This window comes from Eulemur rufifrons, chromosome 8 (genome assembly GCF_041146395.1).
Source record: "Eulemur rufifrons isolate Redbay chromosome 8, OSU_ERuf_1, whole genome shotgun sequence".
Classification (NCBI taxonomy): Eukaryota; Metazoa; Chordata; class Mammalia; order Primates; family Lemuridae; genus Eulemur; species Eulemur rufifrons.
In genome coordinates, this window is record NC_090990.1 from 104,262,988 (window position 1) to 104,269,424 (window position 6,437).

At 41.6% G+C, this 6,437-nt stretch overlaps 1 pseudogene; it reads left to right on the plus strand.

Moving 5' to 3' along the window:
• Nucleotides 1-1,810: 1,810 nt before the first annotated feature.
• LOC138390027 (large ribosomal subunit protein uL22-like) lies at nucleotides 1,811-2,592 on the plus strand (annotated as a pseudogene).
• Nucleotides 2,593-6,437: the final 3,845 nt, after the last annotated feature.

Here is a 6,437-nt window from a genome sequence, read left to right on the forward strand (position 1 = left end):
TTTGGTAGAGGTACCAACACTTAGAGAAGGAGGAGACAGTAGGGACTCTGGTGTTTCTGCAGTGGCTTTATCAAATGAGTCCTGGAAAGTGGCTGGAGACCCAGCCAGGGAGGTAGACAGCAGCCAGATTACAGAGGAAATGACAGGCAGGCAGGCCTAGGAACCAAAGGGGATTACAAAGTCAGATCTGTGTTTTAGATAGATCACCGCCAAATGGTATGGAGAAGGGATTTAAAGGGGATGGATTTAGTGATGGACTGGTTCTAGTCTGCTTAGGCTGCCTGGTTTTAAATCCTGATTTTGATTTTTTTTTTTTTTTGATAATTCTGGACAAGTTTCTCAAACTCTGTCTCAATTTACTTATTTGCAAAATAGAAGTGATGTGGTACCTACCATAAAGGGTGGTTATGATGATTAAACAAGATAAGGCATGTAAAATCCTACTTCAGGGACTATAACAGTACATAAAATATGAATCCTGCCCCCAAGGAGTTCACAGCCTATATGGGGATATAATAAAGATAGACAGGTAAGCAATTAGAATACCCAGATTTGGTGCTAAGATAGGGATAAACACAAAATGTTCTAGAAGCACAGGGTAGGGGTACCCATACAATTTGAGGAAGTGGAGGAAGGACAGTCAGGAAAATCCTTTTACAGACAGTAGCTTCTAAACTGAATCTGGGCCAGGCGCGGTGGCTCACGCCTGTAATCCTAGCACTCTGGGAGGCCGAGGCAGGTGGATCGTTTGAGCTCAGGAGTTCGAGACCAGCTTGAGCAAGAGCGAGACCCCATCTCTACTAAAAATACAAAGAAATTAGCTGGACAACTAAAAATATATAGAAAAAATTAACCGGGTATGGTGGCGCATGTCTGTAGTCCCAGCTACTCGGGAGGCTGAGACAGAAGGATCGCTTGAGCCTAGGAGTTTGAGGTTGCTGTGAGCTAGGCTGACGCCACGGCACTCTAGCCAGGGCAAAAGAGTGAGACTTTGCCTCAAAAAAAATAAAAATAAAAATAAACTGAATCTGATGGAGAAGTAGAACTTATTTAGGTAAAAAGTTTAGATTGGGAAAGGGTCTTCCAGGTTTGGAAAGAACAGTATGTAAAATTATCCAGAAGTGTTACATTCTGGAAATAAAATAATTCAGAGTAGCTGTGGCAAGCATGCAAGGGGTGATGCCAGAGACAGGCAAAAGGAAGCAAGAGTCAAAGCTCAAAGGGCCCTTTGGACTTTATCCTGAAGGCAATGAGAAGCTGCTGTTCAAGAATTTTGAGCAAAGGAATGACATGATAAAATTGGCTCTTTAGAATAATCTTTCTGACTGCAGTATGGGGAAGAGATTGGAGAATGTAAAATTTATGTATTAGTGGTTCTGGTAATGGGGTAGAACAGTTGAAAAGGCGGGTGGCTAGTGTGAGAAGGAAGATGATGACTTCCATTTGGGGGATGATAAGTTTGAAGTAACAATGAAACACAGCATGTGGAAAATGCTGTATTACACTCCACTTAGTAAACCATCATGGGCGAGTTGAGTTGTAAGACAGACTTTATTATGTTGCTACAGTACTCCAGGTGAGATATGATTAGGAACTAAGTGGGGATAATGAAGAGTACACAGATTCAAGAGACACATGGGAAGTACAATCAACAGGATTTGTCGTGGAATGTGGGGCTTGGGAAGACACAGGAGTCTAATATTAAAAAAATTTCCCGGGTTTCTGGCCTGGGTTACTGGGTAAATGATGATGCCATATCCCAGATTGAGAATACAACTGGAAGAGCAAGTTTAGCAAGGAAGACAATGAGTTCAGTTTTGCAGAAAGGTTGATTTGAGTTGCCTATAAGGCACCCAAGAATAGATAACTAGTAAGATACTGGATTTAGTAGTCAAGGGGTTGGGGAAAGAAATCAAGATAGGAGATACAGATTTTGCGACTTCAAGTTATACCAGTGAAGCTATGAAGAAAACACATACCCTTCCCCTCAAGCGGCCTGAGGTGATCTGTGAAAATGGTTCGCTATTCACTTGACCCAGAAAACCCCACAAAATCATGCAAGTCAAGAGGTTCAAATCTTCGTGTTCACTTCAAGAAAACTCGTGAAAGTGCCCAGGCCATCAAGGGTATGCATATATGAAAAGCCACCAAGTATCTGAAAGATGTCACTTTAAAGAAACAATGTGTACCATTCCGACGTTACAATGGTGAAGTTGGTAGGTGTGCCCAGCCCAAACAGTGGGGCTGGACACAGGGTCGGTGGCCCAAAAAGAGTGCTGAAGTTTTGCTGCACATGCTTAAAAATGCAGAGAGTAATGCTGAACTTAAGGGTTTGGATGTAGATTCTCTGGTCATTGAGCATATCCAGGTGAACAAAGCACCCAAGATGCGTCGCCGAATTTACAGAGCTCATGGTCAGATTAATCCATACATGAGCTCCCCCTGCCACATCAAGATGATCCTCACTGAAAAGCAACAAATTGTTCCAAAACCAGAAGAGGAGGTTGCACAGAAGAAAAAGATATCCCAGAAGAAACTGAAGAAACAAAAACTTATGGCACGGAAATAGATGCAACATAAAATAAATGCAAATAACAGTAAAAAAAAAAAAAAAGAAAGAAAGAAAGAAAGAAAAGAAAAGAAAACATAGAACAGAAAGACTGGCAGCTGACCCTAATGAAGGCTAACACCAAAAGGGAATAGAGAAAAGGGCCCAACAAAATAGAATCAGGAAGATGTGGGACCCAAAGACAGAGTTTAATGGAGGGACTGGATCAGTCAATAGTGTAAAATGCTATAGAAGGTTAGCTGAGGTAAAGAATGAAATTATCTCACCTATGTAGTAAAAAGTGCCAAAAGAAACAATGCAAGGAAGAAACGTGCCCAAATAGCAAATAATCATTTGTCAAGATTATGGTTAGGGTGTATGCGTTTGTCCATTTTCTGTACTTTTCAAGATTTTGGCAATGCACATGTGTTACTTTGATAATCAGAGGTAACTTTAATTCTAAAAACAATAAAATCACAAAACGTTAAAAAGAAAAAAAAAAGTCTGAAGAGTATCCATTTGATGTGGCAATTAGTAACTTTTTGGAGACCAGTTCCAATGAATTAGTACAGGTGGAATCTGGCTTGTAGAACTGAGTGATGTGGGGAGGTTTTGTGGTTGTTTTAGGATGGGAACAATTTAGGCACAACTACTGACAGAATGAAAGGATTAAGTAAAAGCTGAAGCTCAATAGAGAATGACAACAACCAAAATCAGGGTTTTGAAAAGAAAGAGGAGGAGATGGAAGCAAGAGGACAGGGGGATGTGGTTCAGTTACACAACCGTCTATCTCAGCAGACATTTATTAAGCACTTACCATGTCCCAGCCACTGTACCAGGTGGTGGGGTTAGTCTAGTTGGGAAGCCAGCTAAGTAAGAAATTCGTCTCCTATTGGTCTCAAGTAGGAGGATATATACCTCATTCTGCTTGAGACTCAAGGTGAAAATATAACAACAGGTAAACTTCAGCTGTTTGTTTGTGATTGGGGGTAAGTAATTGATGGGAGTCCTTGTCTGACAGCTTCATTGTTCTTTGTGAAATAGGATGTTAAATGGCCAGCTAGTTAGGAGTTAGGGAGGTGGGAATTGGCCAGGGAGCTTAAGAAGAATAGCCATAGAGGGACATAAAAGAGGGGATGAAAGGGAGACATGGAAGAGAGAGCTAAACAAAATTACTAAGTAAAAGGGTTAGGGCTAGGCATGGTGTCATGTGCTTATTGTCCCATCTACTCAGGAAGCTGAGGTGGAAGGATTGTTTGAGCCCAGGAGTTTGAGGCTGCAATGTTCTGTGATCACATCCGTGAGTAGCCACTGCACTCCAGCCTGGACAACATAGCTAGACACAGTCTCTAAACAAAAATGAGGTTGGGAAACAATGTTGAGGGCCTAACAGAGTAGAAACCATGAATGTATAATGGTACAAATCCACATATTTGTACTGTTTTCTCTAGCAACACCAAGCTCCCTGAGCACAAGAGCAGAGAAGACATTATTCTTTAGATCCTGGATCATGATTGGTAGACACATAAAGTGGACTGACAAGGGAGCAAGAGGATGAAGGTGCTGGTGAAAGATTGTTTATGGCTGCGGTCCCCAACCCTCAGGCTGCGGACTGGTACTGGTCCATGGCCTGTTAGGAACCGGGCCACATAGCAGGAGGTGAGCAGCAGGCAAGTAAGTGAAAGTTTCATCTGTATTTACAGCAAAGCTCCCCATTGCTCTCATCACCACATAAGCGCCACCTCCTGTCAGATAAGCAGCAGCATTAGATTCTCATAGGAGCTTGAACCCTACTATAAACTGGACATGTGAGGGATCTAGGTTGGGTGCTCCTTAGGAGAATAATGCCTGATATTCTGAGGTGGAGCTGAGGCAGTGATGTTAGCACTGGGGAGTGGCTGCAAATACAGATCATTATTAGCAGAGAGGTTGATTGCACAATAAATGTAATGCACTTGAATCGTCCCAAAATCACCTCCCCCATCCCTGGTCCCTGGAAAATTTGTCTTCCATGAAACCAGTCCCTGGTGCCAAAAAGGTTGGGGACCACTGGTTTAATGAATCTTCTTGTTTCTAGCTGGATAAGAATGTAGGCTAAGGAAGTGTGATAAACTTTGGTGAAGAGAAGTCTTTATGAGGTCAAAGAGCAGATGATTTAGAAGCAAAAGAAGTGATTAAGCTGGAATCTCAGGACACTGTAATCAGAGTGATGTTGGAGTTTAAGATTTTAGAGTTGAGGCCGGGCGCAGTGGCTCACGCCTATAATCCTAGCACTCTGGGAGCCTGAGGCGAGCGGATTGTTTGAGCTCAGGAGTTCGAGACCAGCCTGAGCAAGAACAAGACTCCGTCTCTACTAAAAATAGAAAGAAATTATATGGACAGCTAAAATATATATATAGAAAAAATTAACCGGGCATGGTGGTGTATGCCTGTAGTCCCAGCTACTCAGGAGGCTGAGGCAGAAGGATTGCTTGAGCCCAGGAGTTGGAGGTTGCTGTGAGCTAGGCTGACGCCACGGCACTCTACTCAGGGCAACAGAGTGAGACTCTGTCTCAAAAAAAAAAAAAAGATTTTAGAGTTGGAACTCTTCAGAATAATAAGTAGGGCAGTGGAGATGTATGTTTGAAGTGGAGTAGAGGTAAAAGTCATTGGCATGTTAAAGAACTTAGGAAGTTCCTACATCCAGCTGTGAAGATAGTTGGCTCATGTCTCTGGGGTTTTGCTCTGTTATCTCTAGTTTAAAATCAACTGTAGTTTTTTTTTGTTTTTTTTTTAGACAGAGTCTCACTGTGTTACCCAGGCTAGAGTGCTGTGGCATCAGCCTAGCTCACAGCAACCTCAAACTCCTGGGCTCAAGCAATCCTGCCTCAGCCTCCCAAGTAGCTGGGACTACAGGCATGTGCCACCATGCCCAGCTAATTTTCTATATATATATATTTTTTAGTTGTCCAGCTAATTTCTTTCTATTTTTTTAGTAGAGATGGAGGTCTCACTCTTGCTCAGGCTAGTCTCGAACTCTTGAGCTCAAACGATCTGCCCGCCTCAGCCTCCCAGAGAGCTAGGATTACAGGCATGAGCCACCACGATCAGCCCAGCTGTAGTTTTTTATAAAAGGAAAATTAAAGTCTCTAGCTTAGAAAAAATACTATACTTGTAAGAGTTGAATCAGTAAATCAAGGTGTTTAAATGAATCCAGAATTATGCAGGACTAGGGAGAAGGTGAAGCCAAGTGCTAGTCCTGGTGTAGGAGTCACTAAGAATAGCAAAGAATATGAAGGAGTTTAACCTGATGGAATCAATTCCAAAGCTTGAAGTGTTGCATGCAAATACAGTATGTGTCTCTTAATGATGAGGATATGTTCTGAGAAATGAGAATGTATTTAGGCAATTTCGTCACTGTGAGAACATCACAGAGTACACTTACACAAACTTAGATAGTATAGCCTACTACACACACCTAGGCTATGTAGTGTAGCCTATTGCTCCTAAGCCACAAACCTGTATAGCGTGTTACTATACTGAATACTGTAGGTAGCTGTAACACAATGGTAAGTATTTGTATATTTAGACATATTTAAATATAGAAAACGTACAGTAAAAATGCAGTATAAAAAAATTTTTTTAATGGTACACCTGTATATGGCGCTTACCATGAGTGTAGCTTGCAGGACTGGACATTGTTCTGGGGGAGTCAGTGGGAGAGTGAATATGAAGGCCTAGGATGGCTGCACACGACTGTAGACTTCACTGTGTACTTAGGCTATGCTGAACTTACTTTAAAAAGTTTTCTTTCTTTAATAATAAATTAATCTTAGCCCACTGTTACTGTTTTACTTCATAAACTTTAATTTTTTTAACTTTTGACTCTTACAATAACACTTAGGCTTAA